Raw genomic sequence first — 21,344 nt, 5'->3', positions numbered from 1 at the left:
GCCTTTGCCTGTATTTTATACCTTTCCTTTGCTTTTTCTAAACAAAAGGCATCGGCCAGGGCAGGCTTCTCTGGAATGGACCAGAAGGAGCAGGTCTTAGAATTTGCTTCTGGCTGGGGACACAAGCTTTGGTAATGAGGATGTGGGCAAGCGTCATCTGGTCATAACTAAGTCATATTCCAGGTTCCTGGGATTTCCTCTCCTCAAAGCCAAAAAAATAGATATGGACCTCTAAAGAGGCAAACTTGAAGTATATTCTACAAGGAGAAAATTGAAGTGAACTAGTCAAGGAGCTATTGGCCTTGTTCTGGCAACCCTGGCAACAAGGACTTACGGCTATTAGAGCTCAAAGTTACAGAGAATAGCTAAGGCTGAGAGGCCAAAGGCATATTCCTTCCTTAGTCCAAGTTTACGTAGATTCGTCTGCTTTGGTCTGGTCACTGCATCTGACAGATGAGCCCAACAGTGGGTGAAACGTGACTCTTGGGTAAGGTCAACTGCCCAAAAGTCAAGTGATGGGAGACACTGGGTGAGCACAAGTGATCTGGTTTTCATTTAATTAATTAATTTTTGAGAAAGAGCTTTCAATATGTAGCTTTGACTGGGCTGGAGCTCTCTGTGTAGACCAGACTGACACAGAACTCACAGAGAGGGCCCTGCCACGGCCTCCCATGGTACAAAGGCATGTACCCAGCTAGCACAAGTTGCCTGTGTGGATGGGTAGGCTGGCTCCTTCAGTTTCTAGACTCTCCTCCCCACTTCACTTTCAGAACTTATTCCTGCCATTATCATTGTCATTATTAAGAATCAGATTGCTTGGATTTATTTAGTGATGAGGTAGGGTTGACTCATAATGGCGCCTAAATTTTAGGGATTCTGCCCATTATTTGTTAAACATGGCTCTTATTAAAAAATTAGATGCGTGTACACTCACAGTGTTACAAATTATATTAGAACCAAAATGATAGGGCTTCTGAGACGGCCCAGAAAGTAAAGGAACCTGCAACCAAGCCTGATGATTCCCAGAGCTCACATGATGTCCTCTGACTTCCACACAGGTGCACACACCAATAACTCAGGTATCATTTCCTGTTAATTTTGTTACATTTCACTATTCCCTGTGTGCTTGAAGTTGCTTTTACAGAACAGTGTAGCGTTGATATTACTCAAGTCCTCCCAAATTCATGTTCAGAAATAATCACATTAGCAGCCAGAGACTGGCCATTCTGAGCCGGAAGGCAGCATGTCAGGCTCACAAGGAGGCTGGCACACAGGGAGTTTGGCTGTGGCCAAGCAGCTCAGACCGGCAGCTGAACAACTGTTTGTGATAAGCTGCAGGCAGGCTATTTCCCCCTCATTTTTCACACTGCGTGTACAGGCTTAGCAGTGTATAAGGCTAGTCACAAATATGGCTCAGGGTCATGCTGGCTCGTACACCCAGAAAGGATGTGCAGGAGTGGATGCCTAGACCCCAGATTGGCCTGACTCTCCTTATAGAAACAAGGACAAGAGTTTGGCAAACTCTATGGATAAGCTCATGCTGAGCGTCAGGGGCTATATAAATTATTATGATAAATAGTATTATATTATTATTTATACTATCCACAAGAATGGATTTACACATTTCTACTGTTTTATTAATATTTGTAAATAGTTCACTATATTATAGCCTTTGTGTCAGTAACATTTTGATAGACCTTTATCTTTTATCCTCTACCCTATCATAAATCTATCTATCTATCTATCTATCTATCTATCTATCTATCTATCTATCTATCTATCTATCTATCTATCTGTCTATTATCTATCTATCTATCTATCTATCTATTATCTATCTATCTATCTATCTATCTATCATCTATCTATCTATCATCTATATATATATATATACCCATCTAAATACCTCTATTAAAAAATCTGTTAAGCATTTATCAGGACACTACTACATGCCTTCCACTATAGAGTTTCTTGCTCACAAGGTAGCCTGGGGTGCAGCGAAAGAATGAAGAAAAGACAGACTGTCTCAGTGGGTTCTTCCCTGTGAATGCTGCAGACTTCAAAGGAAAAAAGGAGCTGCATATGTGATTCGGGGACTCAGTGCAAGACAATGCAAGCTCATTAGCCTGTTGGAAGGCGATCTGAGGTCCATACACTTCCTACCTTTAATTTCCCTACCCAGAGAGGGGATCTCTGAGCGTTAACACAGGCTCTGCCCTAGAAGCATGAGTTGCCAGGAGCAGCAGCTATGGGGAGGAGCAAGGGATTGGAAATGAAAGCAGAGTCCCCCTTGGCTCCCCCCACCCCACTCTTTCCTGCAAAGTATCTAATTTACTTGTTAGAGCCAACCACACATTGTTCGTCCACACTGTCTATTTTTTAGTCTTAATTGATACTAATTAAAATTAAAATAAAATTACGGCTGCAACACTGGGCTGGGGATTTGATCTGCTGCCAGCATGCCTGAAACCAGTGTGGGTTCCCACATAAGCACTCGCGTTTGGAAACTCCAGGTATTTTAGCAGTGATTGCACATCCAAAAAAAGAAAAAGAAAAAAAGAAAAAAGGAAAAAGAAAAAAGAAAACTTGCATGCCTACTCCCTAACTCTTTCCACGCTTGTATTGTAAACATAACAATAATCAGGTTTAATTTTTTTATTGGGATGTAAATGTTTTCATTCATTCACAATCAAAAGGTACACTTGGTACATGTGAATGAACATGGATAGGGACCTAGGATAGACACTAATTGTTTATCTGTTGTGCTAATGAGGCCAGGCTCCCGGGTTCTGCACCCCCATAAGCCTGTTATCTGGAGAGAAACTCTGACCCATAATTACAGAGGGGAGACAATGGGTGGGAGTACCTTGCAGCTATGGTAATTACTCATTTGGGGATAGGGAAAGAGTATATGAATGACTCAAAGCAAATTAGTCCTTGCCATTCCTGGAAGACAACTCGAAGGATTTTTTTGGGGGGGAGATAAGTTCTTAAGTGTGTTACAACACAACTTAAGATTCTGAACTGGATAAAGCTAAATAGCTTAAATCTTACCCAGAGGAGATACACAGGTCAAGTATCTAACTATATAGGTCGAGTCATGAGCTAACAAAGAGGTGACATTCTGAGTTAGATGAAGGGGTTCAACCACCATGCAAGTGTTAATACTCATTACTGCATGTTAGATAAAATGCTGAATGCTTTTTATTTCTCTCACAAAATCTTCATAAAAGTCTATGAGGTAGGGAATGCCAAGAGTGCCCCCATTTGGCATCTATAGTCTGTAGCAGAAATTTCCCTACTTTGTTGTAAACTGCCTACCTGATGTTTTCATCAATATATTTTAAAAGTGTCCTGATTCATGATTTTCTTTATTTTGTTACTATATAAAATTGTTGAAATGGCTGCTTCATCAGAACATGAAATTTGAAGTGACCTAAATCTGTATTCCTGAGCCATAGTCACTTAGGTTTGATCTGGAATAGACTATCTTTTATCCACTTATGCTGTCACCCGAGGGACATATTATGATCTACTGATAAAGCAGCCTCGTGGTAGAATAGTATTTACATGTACTGTTTGAAAAATTATTATTGTTATTGAGAATTTCATACATGAGTATATTTATGTCAGTTCTACCCACACTCTATCCTCTAACTCCTTCCCTATTACCTCCTCCCATTTTCTCTCAACTTCACGGCATTTTCTTTCTTAATTACTGTATATATAATTAGATATATTCACATATGTGTATGTAAGCCCAATTGCTGTGCCCGTTTAGTGTTGCTGATAAGTGTATGTGTTTTGCAGTGACCACTTAAGATTTGATAACCCACTGGGGGCTCATTGTCAGAAAACACTAATTTCTTCCTCTCGCCAGCTTTGCTTGTAACTCTCATCTAAGGGTGGAGACTTGTGTGAGTTCCCCTGTTCATGCTGGCGTGCAGACTGGTATTGTCATCATGCGGGTCCTGTTTAGTCGACTCTGTCAGCAACATTTCGGCTTCCCTGACACATATAGACTCTCTTGCATAGCAGATAACCTGATCTTCTGCCTTTCACCGTCTTCCATGGTGTTCCCTGAGCCTTGGGTGGAGGAGTTGTGCCTTAGATGTCATCAACTGGAGACGGGCACCGTGCATCCAGGCGTTCTCTGCATCTTGAGGAGTTGTGGATCTCTGTGGCAGTCTCCATCTGCTACAAAAGAAGCTTCTTTGGTGAGGGGTGAGAGCTGCACTTATCTGTGGCTATAAGAGCAGGTATTTAGAATGCAGTTGGGAATGATGCTGATTTTGAAAAGTGGCAGTAGTTGATATTCTCCTTGGGTCCAAGACCTCAGCAGCCACAAGCAATTGTCTAGGTTAACAGTACCAGGTATGAATTCCCATCTATTAAAAGGTTCTTATACCCAGTTAGGTGGCTGTTCATTACTCCCAGGATACAAGTGCCACTCACATATCCTTGGATATGACTCCCAAATGACACAGGCTGTCACCACTGCCCTTGTTTGGCTCCCAGAACTTGCAGAAGACACCACACTTTAGACACAGGGTTTAGAGGAACAGAGATGGAGCTGATCTAGGCCTCCTGTCTAAGAATTAGCTTTTACAGCATCTGAAAGGGCTGAGTGAGCTTCTGAGGGGGGAAACAATGAGTCCTCCTCAGCTGTGAGGTCTGCAAACCACAATGCCCAGCACAGCAAGCTAGAGCCATTTGCTGCTTTAAAGCCTGTTCCTGCTGCTGTTGCGGTTCTTACCAGCTTCTGCCTCTAAAAACAAGACATTTGAGGATAACAGTATCAGAAAAAGTAAGTTAAGTATTTCAAAGGGCAAACGGGTGGACTTGGATCTGACTTCGAGTCAGCATCATTGAAAAACCCAGCTCCTCCACCAGCGTTCTATGAACTAACTCCTTAGCACTTCAGGGAAAATTGCTCACTTTCTCTAGGGCTTGTTACTTCCCTTATATGATGACTGTTATGATCTGCTCACTTAAAAGCTGTGAGAGCCAGGAGAGTGTCTAGGAGGAGTATAAAGGCTTGTGTAAATGTAGAATATTATCATTCTAGTGATGATATAGGATATAGGATGGGTATTTTAGATGCCGTGAGTACCAGAAAATATTGATGGAGTCATTTGTTTATAAGCTGATTAAAAAAAACAAAAACAAAAACAAAAACAAGGTTTACATTGAGCCCCTAAATGCGGGAAGTAAAGCGTTGGCTTTGGAGTCAATCCTTTTGGAAACTTGTTGTTCTTGTTTTTGCTGCGAGGCAGGATCTCTCTGTAGCCTAGGTTGTCTTCAAACTTACCAACTTCCTTCTTCCACTTCCCAAGTGGAAGAACTACAGGTGTGGACCCTCATGCCTGGCTTCTCTTTGAAATTTGGAGCATCGTTTCTTAACCCCTTCAATCAGTAGCTGTGGGGATTTGACAAATTACTCAAACTCGCAGAGCCCTTACAGCCAGAGCTATTTCAGGACTGGTGGCAAAGGTTAATTAGGATGCGACAGGTGTTCAACAAACACATAAGCTCCTTTGCCTGACCTTGACCCTTGCTGGGGTATTGTGAAATTTGTGGAACTAGTGAGAGACAAGTAACACTGGCATTTTAGAATTAGAAGAGACTTTGAGCTCATCTTATCAAAACTTCCGAGTTTACAGAATGGAAAGGTGAGGTTAAGAGTGATGGAGTCAAGATCACACAATCAACCAATCACAGACCTGGAGATAGGCCTTCTAGCTCACAACATTCGGGTTAGCTGTGGTACCATGTAAGCTGGCTTTCCGTCACTGTGATGAAATGCTCAAGGTGATCAATTTAAAAGTAGGAAATGGTTACTTTGGCTCATGGTTTGGAGATTTCTGTCCATGGTCAGCTGGCTCTGTGGATGCTAGGCTAGATGAGGCAGCATATCCCTGCAGGGCCCACGATGGACAAAAATTTGTCTACCACGAGGCACCCGGGAAGTGAAGAGAGAAAGAGAACGGCAGGCCAGAGTCCCCTCTGTGGTACATGCCCAGTGGTTTTTCTTCAATCTCCCTCTACGCCCCAGCTCTTTAAAGTTTACACTACCCGTCCCTCGGAGGACCAAGCCTTCATAGTGGGCATCTCAGATGGATTAAGTGCAACCTTCTTATCCCATTCCAAAACACAGACACAGGAACTTTCTAGGAAAGTGGTTTGTAATAGTGAGCCAGGCTTTTCTGAGCCTGCACAGGTGACTCCAGAGCCATTTCTAGTTGGAAGGACATATATGAGTGATCCACCTTGTCAAATATGCGCTTATTTATCTCTCAAGTACTCAGAATCTTGAGTCTTATTCCCAAAGAACATCCTCGACTTTTGAAGGAAAAATAGCAGCACATGAAAAAGTTCGAGCATCCAGAATCACCTGCCAGGCAAAGGATATAAAGAACTGTAGGTGTCTATGGCCATCTCTGCATGGGTATCTCTGGAGGATGGAGACTGCTTTTTAGGTTTTAAATGTCTTCTGCCTGAGCTAGTGGGAGCTCTCGGACTATGGACTGGCAGCTGGGGAACTTTTATGGGACTGTACTAGACCCTCTGAATGTGGGTGACAGTTATGCGGCTTGATCTGTTGGGGCAGGGCCCCAGGACCAATGCCAGGTGCATGAGCTGGCTTTTTGGAGCCCATTCCCTATGGTGGGATACCTTGCTCAGTCTTGATACGGGGTGGGAGGGCGGGCTTGGTCCTGCCTCAAGTTGGTATGCCAGACCTTGTTGACTCCCCAAGCAAGGTCTTGTGCCCTCTGAGGAGTGGAAGGGGGCAGAGGGTGGGAGAAGGGAAGGAAGGGGGAACTAGGGTTGGTATGCAAAATGAAAAGTAATTTTTTAAAATTAAAAAATGAAAAAAGGAATATGTTTTCTGTTTGTGTGTATGTGTGAGTGCAGGCACACACGTGACAAGGAGTGTATGGAGCCAGAGAGACAGCCTTCTACATTGTATGAAGGAAGAGTATGTGTATGCTAGGTTAGCTTGCCCACAAGCTTCTGGGTGGGTAGTCCCCTGTCTCCACCTCCCATGTTGGTCTATGACTGCAGGGATCACAGACTCACTACAGAACCTGGTTTCTCATGGATCTTGGAGATTTGAACTGAGGTCTCTATGATTGCAGACCAGTGCCTTATTCAGTTCTGGATGTGAAATTCTCAGTCGTAATAAAAAGGAAGGGCTTTCCATGCAGGGATAGGAGTATGTAGGGTGTGTGAATTATCAAATGCAAGAGAGTGTTGGGGACAATGGTAAGGACCACTATTTGGGGCCACTTGGAAATTAGGTAGGAGAAGTAGATTGGGACATTACAGAAGGCTTTGAATATTGTATAGGATGTGTGTTCTACAGAGAGTTATCAGCAGCAAAGCACCAAGGACATAGAACAAACAATTTCTCTGGTGGTGCTGTTGGAGAAAGGCTGCAGCTAGGACATGTTAGATCTGATTCGAGTGAGCTGCTAGGATGAAGGGCAAGAGTGAAGCCCTTGAGGGACGTGAGAAGGATGGTATAGAATCCCCGGTGAGTTGCAGACCAGGAAAACTCACGGGTGATTTGTCAAGTGGGTGATGATAAGACAAACCACAGTTCTTTGACAAAAACAGAATGCAGCAAAAGGATGTGGTGGGAGGAGATGGCGGGGACTTTGGAATAATGACCTTCTAGGCATGATGTTTAATGTACTGGCAAAATGGAGAAGTCCAGGAGGGCAACAGATACAGAGATGCCAACTACAGACCCTTTGGTGCCAGCTTGAAATGTGAAACTCAGAGATTCTGAATAATTTAGGCCCCAAACACTCTGTCGTATAAAATCCCACCTGTCACTGAATTATTCAGATTTGATTTTCCTCTCAAGATGAACTGAGCAGAGAATTTGATTCCTCATTTATTTCTACAAGTGGGAAAAAGAATGGGTTCAAAAGTATCATCGATTTCTGAACGTGCCTGGCAGATGTTTTATAACGTGAGGAACATCACACACTGTAAAGTATGGCATTTAACTCTTCAGAGTTAGCGTCTCATCTTTGCTTTTGATTCATTCGTCTCTTCTTTACCTTTCCTTCCTTGTACACTGACATCTTCATAGATTATTTATTTGTCTGTTTTCTATTCCAGCTCTACTACTTTTTTATAAGCTACATGTGTTTATCCTAATAATCTTCTGTTGATTAAGTGCACTTTTAAACACTACAAAATTACTTCATGTGTAATGTGGGACTTTCCCAATAGCACTTTGCATTGCTGTCTCTCCTCCTGCCCTCAGTGTTCCTGACACTCTACCTTTTATTTTTGTGCTATGAGCATGTTGTTATAACTTTAAAGAGCCAGCAACTTTTGCAAGAGATTTGTCGTTAGTTCTAAAGTGTCATTTATTGCCGCATGCATGTTTGGCCGTTCTCAGCTGTTTCCTCCTTTGTGGGAGTCACATTTGTACCTGGTGTTCTCACTCTTCTCAAAGGACTTTCTGCTAATCTCAGTCTGCTGGCAAGAAAGGAACCAAGTTCTTCCTTTTTTGTTTGTTTCAAAATCTTCCTCATTTTCCTTTCATTTGTTAGAATTGAAATATGAAAAACATGTTTGCGAGGTATAGAATTTTTGGTTGTCAGTTCTTCTCATTTGTATCCCTCTGCGTTGTCTCTCACCTGTTTGATTTCTCATAAGTGTGTTATCAAATTTCCCTTTGTCCTTGCTTGTGATCCTTCCTATAGAAGTTGATGCTATAATAACACATTCAAGTCATCTCTGGTCTTCAACAATTTGATTGCGATATGTCTCTATGTGTGTGTCTCTTGTTTCTTCAAATTAAAAAATTTAAGCTTCTTTATCAGAAAGTTTACCGTTTTCTCAAATTTGGAAAAATTTCTGTCATTAGTTTTTCAGTATTATCATGTTTGTTAACCTTCTCCCATAACTCCCCAGCGTTTCCTGGGAATCCAGTTATCCGCATGCAGAGCCACACTGTCCACGCTTCTCAGGGTTGTTCTTGTCTGTGTAGCTGCCCCTATTTCCGTCTTCAACCTCACTCATCTCTTCCTCTTTCTCATTCAGTGTATTTTAATTCCAGACATTTGATACTCAACTCTAGACGTTCATGTCAGTTCTTCACGTCTTCTGTCTCTATTCATCACGACCATGTTTTATGACAACTTCCTGAACATGTGGATGCTGCCTGCTGATTCTATCCTCTGTACCACTTGGTAGGTTTGTGTTGGTTCTCCAGGTTATAGAAGTGTTTCCTGCTTCCTTGAATACCTTTTCATTTACAGAACATTATTTTAATTTTGATAAAATATATGTAAACTAAACGTAAATAATTTGGGGTGCACATCTGAGTGGTGTTAAACATACTCACAGGGACATGCAGTTTCCTGAAGTGTTTTCTTCCTTCAACACTGAAACTTTATGCTACATAAAATTCAATTCATTTTCCTGCTCTTTCAGGCCCCAGTAACCACAATGCTATTTTGTATTTCATGACTAGGACCACTATAGATACCTAATATTTTAGACATTTTTTTCTTACATACAATATATTTCATTTGTCTTACTGTTTTGAATACCTATTTGTATGCATATTTAAAGGAGATTGTTAGTATAGAGTTCAGGTTAGCCTGGGCCTTGTTAAGCCCAGGTTGACTTAAGTGACCCTAATGATAGAAACACAGGCATGAGCCACTATATCTGATCTCCTTACTTTTTAAGGATATATAATAATAATATATAAAAGGGATATAATAATATTCCTTTTAAAGTATACACTTATCCATTAATTCATAGATGGGCACTTGTGCTGTTTCCACCTTTGGCTGTTATAAGCAGTGGTTCTGTAAATATAGTCAACTGTTGAAGGCTACAGCACAAGAATTTCACTTTGTTGGGTGCAAGGTTTTTGTTGTATTTCTTTAAAGATGGGAGCCTTCTTTTAATTCACATACAAAAAGTTGCAACTAGCTTTAAGTTTTTTTCTTACTGGATGATTCTAATCATTTTCTGTTTAGTTAATTTATGAGGTCATTTATTAAGCAGGGAAGAAAAGTTAAAGTGGCTGCTTTCTGACTCTGGAAGGAAACAGCAGAAAATGTGTATCCTGCAAGGTGTAATTTTTAAGAGGAGAGGAAAGGGAGATCTGCATTTGAATGGGCTAGGATGGGTGGTAAAGGAGATGGAAAATGAGGGAGAAGGGGAAGGGGATGAGGAGAAGGGGATAGTAGTATTTGCCCCAGAGGGGAACAACGGATTGCCTCTGGATAGAGAGCAGACAGACTTGACACATAGGAAATGGTTTATAAATGTAAAGGGGGAAAACCCATGTAAGAATGAGGTGTTTAATTTCAGTTGGGTAAGTCAATTAGGTGAACCAAAGGGGGCTTTTGGTTGCTGGACTTCAATACTTTGATAGCTAGACCTTGGTAGTCAGCCTCAGGAGGACGGAGTGACCAAATAAGGGAGTAGACCTTGGTGGCTAGCTTTAGGAATGCAATCTAATGGTTTTTAGCGAGGCAGAAGTAATAGGGGGAAGGGCAAGGCCTGGCAGAGCCATGTTTTCCAGGCTCAGGCTGGCTAGAGTTCCTTCAGTCGGGATTACAGTTGTGAGCAACCATGCCCACCCAGCCTCTGGGAGAGTTTCTTAAGAGCAGTAGTTACTGGAAGGGCAAGTTGTGACCAGACTGGAGCATTTATTCAGGGTGAGTGCTAGTTTGGCCCTGCTGGAGAGTCTGAAGGCGAGAACGCAGGAGGCACAGGAAATCTGGGCTTTCAAGGCTGAGTGGGCTTTGTGGATACTGCTCTGCTCTCCTCAAGGTGATTTTTATCGAAGTAGTCAGGCAGACAGTTTTCTCTTTTTCAGCTGCTCCCCTGCTTCAGGCAATCTCCTTCCCTTTACTGTCTGACAACTCAGGTTTCCGTCTTCCTTCAGAAGTTGGCTCAAGGTTCATCTTCACCAGGAGACCTATTTGGTGCTTGGTCTGTAAAAGAATTTTAATCTGGGTCAATGATATGTTAAAGAAAATTATTCCTCATGCTGGACTAGAGGAATGAGTGCTGAGAGGCCAAAGCGGCATAGATAGCATCGAGAAACTGGACCAGTGGAGGTCACATCGGCCAGTGTCCAAAAGAAATTGCATGTTGTTGGGTTTCTGTCCTGCCCGTTTTTTGCAGTCGTTAAGTCCCAAAGAAATCACACAGAGGTTTACATTAGTTATAAACTAATTGGCTTAGTACCTCAGGCTTTTTATGAACTCTTATAATTTATATTAGCCCATTATTCATGTTTATGTTAGCCATGTGGCTTGGTGCCTTATTTAGTGAGGCAGTCACATCTTGCTTCTTCTGTGGCTGGGTCACGACTGCAGATCAAGCTTTCCTCTTCCCAGAATTCTGCTGTTCTCATTGACCCGCCTCTACTTCTTGTCTGGTTGTCATGCCTATACTTCCTGCCTGGCTACTGGCCAATCAGCATTTATTTAAAATATAATTGACAGAATACAGACCATTGTCCCACACCAATTGTAGAGCTGGCCAGGTGACAATGAAACCATCTCTTCCTTTTAGATTTTCTTTGTGTGCTTTCCCTGGAGTGACGCCCAGATCCAGGAGGAGGTTAATAGACAGACCTGAATGAGTAGGCTGTGTGTGGCTACCATGTTCTTGTGTCTGTGACCTTGGAAGCAGGAGGGGGCCAGTGGTTTTAGGATGGTGTGGAAAGAAGCTAATGCAGATAGTGCTTCTTGCAAAAACACACAGAAAACGGAAAGTTTGCTTCCAATTAGTTTATAAGTTGTGCATATGCTTGTTCTTATTTTATGACCACACAGTGAAAATAATTAGATCTTAGTGAATTTATAAATGGTTTAAATATTCATTCAGTTTATTTCTTGACTATTCTGGTCAATTTCATTGATATGTAATTGACACAAATAAAATTGACTTTTTTAAAGCACACTATTTGACAAACTTTTCACACATGTGCTTACATATCTGCATGCACTTACACGCACGCACACGCCATGCAATCATGGTCATGTTGAAGATACAACACTTTCCTGTCAGCCCTAAATGTGTCTTTATTCTCCTTTGCTGTACATTTCTTATTTCTATTTCTGTCTCCAGTCAATGATATTGTTTCTATCATTAGGGATTTTTTGCTTGTTTGTTTTTCTTAAGAATGTTAAATCAAATCTGGCCTCTTTCAATAGACTTTTAAAAATATGTTTAAATTTTTTATTTTATGCCCATGAATGCTTACCCACATGTGTACCTTTTGTGTGTCTAGTGACTGAAGAGACCAGCATGGGGTAATGGATCCCCTGGAATTGGTGTTACAGATGTGGATGTTGGGAACTACCCTTAGGTCCTCTGTAAGAGCAACAGTCTTCTTAACGGCACAGCATCTCTCGGAACCCTCAGTAGCCTTCTGAGATTTGCCCACACCATTTCCTAGAAATTTGTTTAGGAGCAGCCACCAGATTAGTGCACACAAGTGTAAGTTTCTAACTTCTGCTAATTAAGAACAAAGTCGTTAATAACTTTTCATGGAAATATATCTTATGTTGATGGAGGAGGGCCATCTGTCTATCTGTTGCTTTCATTGGTTAATTAATAAAGAAACTGCTTGTCCTGATAGGGCAGAACTTAGATAGGCAGAGTAGACAGAACAGAATGCTGGGAAGAAGAAGGCAGTAAGGCAGATGCTATAGCTCCCTCTCCAAGATGGACGCTGGTTAAGATCCTTCCCGGTAAGCCACCACCTCGTGGTGCTACCCAGATCATTAGAAATGGGTTAATCAAGATGTGAGAATTAGTCAATAAGAGGGTGAAACTAATGGGCCAGGCAGTGTTTAAAAGAATATAGTTCCGTGTAATTATTTTGGATAAAGCTAGCCGGGTGGCGGGACGCAGCCCTGCCACTTTACGTCCTCAGGATACATGCCCAGAAATAGGATGGTTGATTTGTTTAACTTTAAGAATCTTCTACTTGGTTTTCCAAAACAGAAATGCTGTTTTCTATTCCCATCAGCAAAGCCTAAGAATCACAGTCGCTCGTCATCCTTTCCACTGCTTAGATTTGTCAGTCTTTTTAATTTCATCCTTAACATGTGTATGGAAAAGCAACATCACTTCTGTTTGTTTATATCCCTCTAACAAACTGACAGCGATCAAACTATTTATTTCTACCTCTTTCAGTGTGTTTTTGTGATGTGTTCATTTATTTTGATGAAAGGTTTGTTCAAATATTTTGCTCTTTTATTAATGGATTGTTTTTCTTATTGAATCTTGAGACCTCTTTATTTGGTCTATGAATGAGTTCTTCATTAAACGTAAGTTTTAGAAGTATTATGTAACATGTCTATTTTTAAATTATGTTTTACATTTGTTGGTTGTGTGTGTGCATGCGTGTGTGTATGCACACATATGTGCGTGTATAGCCACAGTGCACACGTGGAAGTGAGAGGACAACTCATTGGAGTCTGGCTGTACTTTCTGCTAGGGTTGGCGGCACACACCATTGCTTGCTGAGCCATCTCGTTGGTCCTTGTTTGTTTATTTATTTTAATGATTGAGGTTTGCAATGCAGCAGTTTTAATAAATTATTTTGATAAATTTCAAGTTAAGTTGTTATACATAGCTCATGTTCTTGGTGTTGTTAGGGTCTTCTATAAAAACTGCTTAAATAAGACACATGAAGATTTCTATCTCATGCTTGACTTTGGACATTTTACAGCTTTAGATTTATCTATGACTCATTTCTAGTTAATTTTTGTGCATAGTACAAGGGTTGCAGTAAATATTTTCACACATAGATCTCAATTATTCTAGTGCACTTCCATCCGTGTTCAAACACTATGGATCTTTCAGTTTAATCAGCTGGCCACACCTGTATGTCCGTCTCTCTTTAATGATCTATGCTGTGCCCTAAGCCAGTACCAAACTGACTGATTATTGAAGCTCTTCAATCTTGAGATAAGATAGTATATAATTCTTTCAAGTCATTTTAAATTTTCAAACTTGTTAAGCTTTTCTTAGATCTTTTTCCATGTAAATCCTAGGTTCTGTTTGTCAGTCCTGAACACTTGCTGAGGTTTTTTGGGGGATTATACTCAGGGAAAAGTGCTATCTTAACAGTGTGAACCTTTTAATCCTTGAGCTCCACGGATCTTCCCAGGAGCTTCCATCTTCCTTAGGATCTCCTAACTATATTCTGTAGTTTTTAGTATATCAGTTTTGTACACACTTGGTTCTACTTCTTTCTAAATATTTAATACTTTCACGGCTATTTTAAGCAACATTAAAAATTCAGCTCTCAGTTGTTTGTTGCTACTGTTTAGAAACACAAATAACTTTTGTTTATTGATTTTGTGGATTAATTTTTTAGGATCACTCCTACAAAGTAACACACATTGTTTGTCTGAAACAACAGGAACTTAACCCTTCACAGTCCTGAGAGGCTGAAGGGACACAGTAAGGTTTACTCCCAGGCCCCAGGAGGATTGTCCCCTTCTCTCCTAGCTTCTGGTGGTTGCCCTGTCATTTTGTGTCTTCTTATTGTATCTCTCTAATTTCTGCCTCTATAGTCACATGGCATTTTCCCACTCTCAAAATGTTGGTGTCCAAATTTCCCTCTTAGAAGACGCTAGTCACTGAATGAAAGGCTCAGCTTAGTATGGCCATGGTTTTGCTTGTTTTTTATTTCACTCGAAAAAATGATGCGCTGCTATTGAACAATGTAGATATACTTGTCACAAATGTATACAGCAGTGCTCATGCACTGTTACAGATACGAGGATAACAATAACGTGGCACTTACCATCTGCCACACAATGCTTTCTACACTTTACTCATTTAATTGATACATTTTTTCTCAGAATTCATAAAAATAAGATATTCAATACACAGTTTCAAAAACTTGAAGCCAACCTTTTAAGTATTTGGAGAGGAAAGTTCAGTTTGTGAGGTTAAACTAAAATCTTCAATCTAACATCTGGGAAAATTGCACATAAAAATCAATAGCGACCTGGGTGGTGGTGGCGCACGCCTTTAATCCCAGCACTTGGGAGGCAGAGGTAGGTGGATCTCTGTGCATTTGAGGCCAGCCTGGTCTACAGAGCGAGTGCCAGGACAAGTTCCAAATCCAGACAGAGAAACTCTGTCTCGAAAAACAAAAAAATAAAGAAAAAAAAATGAAAGAAAGTCAGTAGAAAAAGAAAAAATATCCCAGATCACTTGAAACAATATAAGCTTAATAAAATACTTGGATATTTTTCTTGGATCAGAAACCATATCAACTTTTAGGAGCAGAATAAGATTCCGTATGTTCAATTTAAAAAGAAACCTCAACTGTCTTTGCTCATGTCTCCTTTCTCCCTACATTGTTCACTTCAGAATTAAGATTAAATATCAAAGCCTGGCTAGGCAATTTCTCACCTCCTGAAGCAGCTTACACAAGAGCAGCTCTGCTTTGGCTCACATTTCCAGGGGTTCAGTTCACAGTCGTCTAGCTCCACCGTGTCTGGGCATGTGGTGAAATAGAGCATCATGGGAGAGGGCTGGACAGGGATGCTTACCTTATGGAAAGAGAGGAGAGGGAGACAGGGAGTGGGAGGATTGGGGAGAAGGGAAGGGAGGGAAGGGCCATGTTTTGATGTGATTGTATCTGCAAAGTCTCTATTTCCACATAAGTTCACATTCATAGGTACTAGAGGCTAGACTTACATCATACTTTTTTGGGAGACAAAAGTCTACTCACAACACCTTGGGTCCTGCAAGCTGCTTAGCTTTATATACTGTTTCTAGTATTTATTCATACAGGCTATGTAGAATCTCTGCATCTGTGTATTTTTGATGAAACACTGGAACCATATCGAAATAAAAGCCCCTCTGTGTTAATTATCACCAGGCATTAGAGGGTGCTGTCTTAATTAGGATTTCTAGCCATGTGAAGAGACACCATGAACCACGCCAACTCTTATAAAGGAAAATGTTTAATTGGGGCTGCATTACAGTTCAGGGGTTTAGTCCATTATTGTCAATGGCAGGAAGCATGGTGGCATGCAGGCAGACATGGTGCTGGAGAGGTAGCTAAGAGTTCCACATCTGGATGGCAGGCAGCATGGAGAGACAAGGAGACACTGGGCTTGACTTGAGCATCTGAAACCTCCATGCTGACTCCCAGTGATACACTTCCTCCAACAAAGCCACACTGCCAATAATGCCACTCTCTATGAGTCTATGGGGGCTGTTTTCATCCAAACCACTAAAGATGCTTCTTGTCTTTGATTTTGGTCTATCCATTGCAGTATTGATGAAGAAACCTAAAGTCACCTTCGTAAGTCTATTCAAGCTTCTCTGCATACAGGGCATTGTCCAAGTCATCACTTGGTTTCCCAAATGTTTAGCAGGTGAGGGTTGGACAGAGAGAGGCCTTGGGTTCCGGTGCAAAATTGGGGTGACACCATCATCATCATCAAGGTAAATAGCCTCCGCTAGAGTATGAACGAGTACACACTGAAGCTCTGGGGCTGTCAGGCACCCACTTTTCAGCACAAGAACTGAGACCGGAGAAAGAAAGGGAGAGGATGAAGCAGACAGACAGTGAGACGAGAGGGAAACAGTCCTGTCTGACTTCACAACACCAGTTCAGAACACGCTACCAGCTCCCTGGTTGCAGGCTCTTTCATCCCTCTGAGTCCTGTGCGTTTCCACATCAGCTACACGGTAAAGATCTTCACCCCTGCTCCCCATAAACCACTTTAAACTTGTTGCTGTTAGTTGCAACTTGAGAACATTGGTCAGCCTGCTCTCTTAATATCTCCGATGTTCTTATCTCTTTTCCCTCCTGTAAAGTCAAACTTTCCTTCATGCTTTGTTCTTTTGACTAATGAAATTCTTTTCTCTGGTAACAACAGAGGCTCATCACCAATTTTTGAAACCCCTCTCCCATTTTTCTTCCTTTGAAACATTTCTTTGGTGTTATGCATGTCTACTCCATTCATATGGCTCCAAAACTTACTCATTCGTCACGTTGTGTTTCTCGTCGCTTTGTATTATTCAAATATTATAATTTCCCAGGTATCTGCACTGCCTAAAAATGGCATAGATCAGATAACTTCTGCTATTTCCTACCCTATTCATTAGTCAAGGTCAAGTTTAAATGTCATTTCTACTATGAACCTGTATTGATGATGTGTTTGTTTTTCTTCTAGAAAGAATATAGACAGTTCTATGGATACTAATCTTCATTTGCATGTGTTTATGTGCACCACATATGTTCCTTGTGCTCATGGAAAGCAAAAGAAGGCACTGGAGCTGGAATTACAGATACAGATGGTTGTGAGCAACCATGTGGGTGCAGAGAACCAAACTTAGGTCCTCTGCAAGAGCTGTTAAGTGCTCTTAACTGCTGAGCCATTTCTCCAGCCCTGTAGATACTGGGCTTTATTAATGACCTTCTATTATGCATCCCAAAGCATAATATTATTATAATTGTATTGTAAGCAGCAAACAGAGAACTTCATTAGTAAGCGTGTGTGGAATGAATTAGTGATGAATGAAATGCTCCTTCTACTTTGCAACCTGTGCAGCTGGGAGGAGTACATAGCCATCACAGACTCCTTAGACACACTTTCAAGCCTCTGTCATCTTCGCCCGCTTTACTGTGTTCTCCTAGGTGATCTTAGTCACCAAAGCTCATGTTTCCTAGACCACGCCCACATTTCTGTCTGCATAGGATGCTGTAGCGGTGGGTGCTTTTGTGTGAATCTAAGCCTTGATTTAGTCTGCCAAATCTTGATTCATCACTTTCCCTTCCAAACCGTTCCAATTTCTCTGCCTCCTTCTCTATTCCTTGGTCCCCAGACAGTAAATGATGACCCTATTTCGCCAATTGCACAGTGCAGATGTAGCTCAAACATTTGGAGCACTGTCTGCTTCCTGGTAGGCACTTGCTGTATGTTGAACAAATAAATTCCATTAACTAAGATGGTCAAATCAATTGAAAATGATAGATTGATGGCTACGTTAAACAATGGTATTAGACTAATAGTCAATAGCTAAAAAGAGAGAATACCACGGAAATTTCCTTTCTGAGGTCTTTGAGACATAAAATGAACATCATTTGTGAAATCGTAATTTAAAATCCATACCTGAATGCTAATTATTTGTGATTTCCATAAAACTCTCTGAGGCATCTTTTTGGTGGACACGTGGTAGGGCTGCCCATTCCTGAACCATATGTGAGGGCTAGTGTCAGTGTTCCTGAGGGAAGCCCTTTCAGAAAGGGAAACCTTGTATTTTGTCATATTAGGAACAGGGCTGAGAATTAATCTTTCACTCTACTTTACTTAAGCTAATGGTGAAAACACTGAAGAGACTCTGTGAGAACTAGACTGAGGTGACTTTGAGTTTTGGCTCTTTTTTTTTTTTTTTTGGTCTCTGACTTGGAACAAGTTAACATTTCTCGAATCTTGGTTTCTTCCTGCATAAAACAGTGGCACTTTCACAGCAGCACACAATTGTTTGCAAGCAAGCATGCATGGAGCGAAGCTGGGTCTCCACGAGCAAACCTTCCCAATAACTGCAAGCTACTTCTCTCTCTCGTTAGACGTGTGACATTGTCCAAGTGACTGCTTTCCACTGTTAGTTTCCTCCCTGGTAAATGACTTAATTATAACTAATCACCAGATATGTTCAAGTGTAGTGCATAACGCACAGTAATCATTTTGAAGTCCTTCCTTTTGTTCTTTCCTCAGAGGTTCTGAAAAATGTTTGCTTGTATTTTGAGTCTGGTAGAATTCCAAGCCAACTTTTAGGTCCTCTTTCTACTCTAGGTGGCCTGGGAAGACAGGACCACAGAGGTGTATTATTGTTCTGCTCATCTGAATAACTGATGCTGCCAATAGCAGTGCACTGGAAGAGGATGCTGTCACTGTGGAAGTGACAAGCTCCATGCTCCATCATCAAGATTTGCTGTGGGAGCTGGGTGGTGGTGGCACTTGTCTTTAATCCCAGCACTCGGGAGGCAGAGTCAGGCAGATCTCTGTGAGTTCGAGGCCAGCCTGGTCTACAAGAGCTGGAAAAAAAAGATTTGCTGTGGGGCTTTCCCTCCTGGAACCTCTAAGTGGTAGGAAACCAGCAGTGGCCTGAGAGATCTTTCCAGTTATGTGTGATTGCAGTAGCTGCTGACTATGGTAAGCGCCAGCCCATTTTCAAACCCTTGTGTGTAGCACTTCAGTTACTGTCCAGCCAGCTGCTGACTTGAGCTAAAGCAAAGCATCCTGTCCCCAGACCCACAGTTAGTTGTTTATTATTCCTGTCATTCTCCACAATAATTGCTCCCTTGCCGGGCAGTGGTGGCGCATACCTTTAATCCTAGCTCTCCGGAGGCAGAGGCAGGTGGATCTCTGTAAGTTCGAGGCCAGCCTGGTCTACAAGAGCTAGTTCCAGGACAGGCTCCAAAGCTACAGAGAAACCCTATCTCGAAAAACCATAATAATAATAATAATAATATGATAATCGCTACCTTATATACTGATGTAATCCGTTCTCTTCAAACATCCAGAAAACTGAGTTTTCTGTGCCTAACAGCTACAATGAAACAAAAATTATTTTGTTTCTCAGAAGCGTGGCTCTAGTAGGTGAGGTGGTGGGGGTAGCTTCAGTGAATGTGCCTTTGCTGCAAGGAGAGTTGAACCATGGGGTGGGAGGAGGTGGTGAATGGAGGCAAAAGTAGGCTGCTAGAAGATGCCACCACAGAGTGGAGATGTTTCAGGATGTGCTGAGTCCAGGAAGAAAGGTTTGCTTTTACTATCTCTTTGTGTCTACTGTGACAGACCCTGCTAGTCACCAGGCTACCTCTAACTGGTGGTTTCCGAAGACTCCTCCTGCAGGAAGCATCTCTGGGGTTTCCATGAACAGGGTTGGTATAAGAACCTTGACTAAGGTGTTGGTTCATTTTTGCCAACTTGCCACAAACTTGAGACTCCTAAGAAAAGGGAACCTCAGTTGAGGAGTTGCCTCCATCAGACTGGCTTGTGGGTGTGTCTGTGGAAGCATTTTCCTCCATCAGACGGGCTTGTGGGTGTGTCTGTCTGTGGAAGCATTTTCTTGATTGCTAATTGATGGAGGAGAGGCGGCTAGCTCACCATGGGTGGTGCTACCCCTGGGCAGGTGGTCCTGGTATGAGTAAGAAATGGGGCTGAAGGTGAGCTTGGAATCAAGCCAGCGAACCACGTTCATGATGGTTTTTGCTTTAAGCCTCTGCCTTGAATTTCTGCCTTGGGTGGAACATACAGGATGAAATAAATCCCTTTCTCCTTAAGTTGCATTGGTCAGGGTTTTGTCACAGCAGCAGAAAGCAAACGAGGATGGCTAAGATGAAGGCAGGGAAGAGTAAAGGCCATTGTTGGGGAGGCAGAATGGATGGGGATGTTTCCATGTAAAAGACTTTTGGAATTTGGGAGCAAATAATTTATTGCCCAAACCTCTAGCTCCCTGGACAGATTGCTGTTGGTATGTGCCCTATTTATTTTATTTTTATATTTTTTTTTAAAGAAGAAGACTGATTCTTGTTTCTTAGAAAAACTGCAAAGCAGGGCATTCAAATACGCCAATGGGAGCGGAAAGGAGGGGAAAATGTACTTGGCGGGAATTCAGAGACCGCCAATTGTCTTTATTGAAATGGCACTGAATTAAATCAAAGGAGGTAGAAGGCCTCTTCTTTAGTAGAAGATTAAAAAAAAGGCCATTGCTTCTCTGTAAACAGTATAGAAAAATAATACTTCCAAGTTTTGTTTTCCTCATCTTAAAACAAAGCAATCTGTACGTGCTATGGAAACATTTAAACGGGCTGCCTGCTTACCGCTGGAGTTTCCAAAGTCCTCTGCAGAGCGCCAGGCAGTCAGATTCTATTCCCTGCCTCAGGCCCGGGTCTGCCCTCTCCCTCAATACCCCCGCCCCCATCCACACTCCTCTCTACAACGCGCGCTTTGCGCACTTTGGCAAGCTCTTTCTCTCTTTCTCTGATGAATGGCCAAAAATGAGATTCTGGACGAGAACAATTAGAAACTTTAATTACCCTCCAGGCAGCACACAATTATAAACCGCATTCTTATTATTTTTTTTAAAAATAAGGAATTAGCTACAGATTGGGTAGCAGCTCCTGTTATGCTTTGAAACATTTCCTTCTTTCCGTGCAGAGCTGTGCATTCTGGCGCTCGTCTCTCTCTCTCTCTCTCTCTCTCTCTCTCTCTCTCTCTCTCTCTCTCTATATATATATATATATATATATATATATATATATATATATATATATACTCGGACTTGTCAGTTCCCGCACC

The sequence above is a fragment of the Alexandromys fortis genome, unplaced genomic scaffold, assembly GCF_014885135.2.
Source record: "Alexandromys fortis isolate MF-2015 unplaced genomic scaffold, M_Fortis_MF-2015_v1.1 scaffold_231, whole genome shotgun sequence".
NCBI lineage: Eukaryota > Metazoa > Chordata > Mammalia > Rodentia > Cricetidae > Alexandromys > Alexandromys fortis.
This window is presented reverse-complemented; position numbering follows the sequence as displayed.